Source organism: Haemaphysalis longicornis, unplaced genomic scaffold (genome assembly GCF_048455015.1).
Source record: "Haemaphysalis longicornis isolate Haplotype H1 unplaced genomic scaffold, Haemaphysalis longicornis Haplotype H1 scaffold_6, whole genome shotgun sequence".
In the NCBI taxonomy this organism is placed as follows: Eukaryota; Metazoa; Arthropoda; class Arachnida; order Ixodida; family Ixodidae; genus Haemaphysalis; species Haemaphysalis longicornis.
In genome coordinates this window covers 180,109,273-180,111,714 of record NW_027526407.1, presented here as the reverse complement: position 1 = coordinate 180,111,714, position 2,442 = coordinate 180,109,273, and positions in this window count along the sequence as shown.

Sequence of the window (2,442 nt, the reverse complement as noted above, 5' to 3'; positions counted from 1 at the left end):
AAGGAGGCCCCGCGCAATCTTAAAAATACCACGTGACCACGCTCACACCCGCCTCGTAAAACAATGCCCTAAACCAGCCTGCCTCAGAGTTATTCAGAATAAAATAAAGAAAGACAAAGGGGAAATCGCGACTGAGATTGTGCCTTATCAGCCACACGCGCCCCGCGATACTTGATGTTGCTTCTCCCTCTTGTCCTGTGATTATCAAGGGTATGCGCGATCTCTTCGAGCGGGTGACATGCAAAGCAGTTGCTTTGAGTGCGCTGTTTTATGAGGCAGGCCAGAGCACCGTCACATGGTAATTTTATATTTCGTGGGGGTTCCTTATCAGTCACACTTAATGAGTGCGAAATTATTTCGTCGCAGAAAATACCAAAGTTGTCTCTCGTTCATACCTACAAGCTCGCGGCAACCAGCCTCTCAAACTCGGCGCCTGTAGCGCGAAATCTACGTCGGTGCTGCCCACTTCAGGTGCGCACAAGCGTGAACTCTTGAGGAGAACAGCACACGAGAGATACACGCCATGAACAATGCGCAAAGTGTTCTCGAATGCCCTGTTGGCCACCGCCTGGCACCCCAAGGTGTGTGTCTCCAAGTGGTGTGCCTGCGGTCGAAAACGTAATCCTGCGCATTCGCGGCGCAACCGCTGGACTACAGTAGCAACGCTTTGCTTTAAAAACCGTGCGGGCCACATAAACTAAAGTGAAACCTGATGAGGAGCGAAGCATGCAGTGTATCACTGTATTAAATAATGGCCCGTATTTGGTTCTTTTGTTGCAAATGTCGACGAAAGACGCTAGTCGACCGGTGCCTCTGACAAGCAAATGCTTCCCTTCTCTTTCCCGCTCACCTCTCATGCTGTTCCTCTCCCGTCTCATTCCTCTCAAGATAATGCGCTGGAGGTTTGCTCAAGTCAATTTAAATTTACCGCGTTCCACTGCTCCAAGTCGGGTGTCCCGATGCCAGCGCTGCCATACAACGGAGACGATCGTCAATCGAGGAACCGTACAACGTTTATACAACCACGTTTCCCTACCCCAGGAGCGTTTCAAGCGGAATGTGGAACCTGTCTAGTTGAGCCTTTCAATTCTGTTGACGTTTGATTTTTTTAATGCTGCCAGGTAACACGGGCAACTGCAGGCGACGGTTTTCTGCAGTTGACGTAGTACTTCATTTGCTATCGCAAAAACAAAGCTTTCGGAAAATATTCTTTAAGAAACACTGCAAATATGATTTCATGCATGATTTGGTGCCGTATATTTCCGTAGTATCTTCTCATTGTTCAACAACCTTGAGAAATATACCTTAAACATTTAGATTTGGCTTTGGGAAAAAAGCACTATTGCGCAGTATACGCTTCATTTTGGACGGGTGATTGAGTCAAGTCACAGACAGACAGACAGACAGACAGACAGACAGACAGACAGACAGGCCAAAATTTCTTTGCTTAAGTAGCCCAAGAAACAATATCCTCTTTGAAAATTTTATGTCTCCCTTTTGCCACACAATACGCGCTGATTGTGTGCCGGAGAAGCTGCCTTGAAACTAGTAATCGCGCTTTTGCTGAGGCGATGGCACTCTCTCTTGCGTTTAACCGGATTTATGAAATTCGCATGTCCCATCTCCCCAGATTAGGTAACTGGCCGGGGTCAACGCGTGCCGAGTGCAATGCCCACCCTGGAAGCTTTGTGAAAGGATAATTTATTATTAACATCCTCTGTGGTCAACGAGGCCCCGCCACCAGGAAAGAATGTGTTTTCATTCTTCGACTGACCACCCCCGATCAGGCCTAGCGCCAGGGGCCGGTGGGTATTTAAGTGTAACACAAATTATATTCCGCGTACAAACAGCTTCTGCTTGTGCTAGACAATTGCTGAAGCACACAACGACCGTTACATAAATTTTTAAATCATCTTAGTTCATTTTGAACCAGTTTTTCACACTATACAGTTTTAGTGCAGATTATGTTCTAGTGCGAAGCATTAGGAAACAAGTTTCCTGTTGTTTTAGTAAAGTGAACGGATGAGAATACGACGACATGAGACACTGACTGGCCGAGTCTCTAAGGGGCGTCGTGCCTAAAAGTATGTGTGAACCCTGGCGACCGCGCCTGTAAACTATTCCAAGTTGGTACCTTCTAATTCAGGACGTGTGCCGGTATTGTTTAAAAAAAGTTATGCATAATTGCTTCTCATACGTTGCTCGTTGCTAACGCAAGGCTTCAGGATACGCTTGACGGATGCCGCATTAGTAAGCGCAAGCCGTGCAGGAATAAACTAGCGACGCTGCTATCCATTCGCGCTAGCATCGGATTTCTTGCATGAGCCGGCTTTATTGTAGAACAGACAATGTTGGAAAAGCAACTCACACAGGGTAAGCCATAACTGATTCCCTCAAAGTATGGTTCACATCTTAAAAAAATGCGTATCCGTGAAGTCGTTT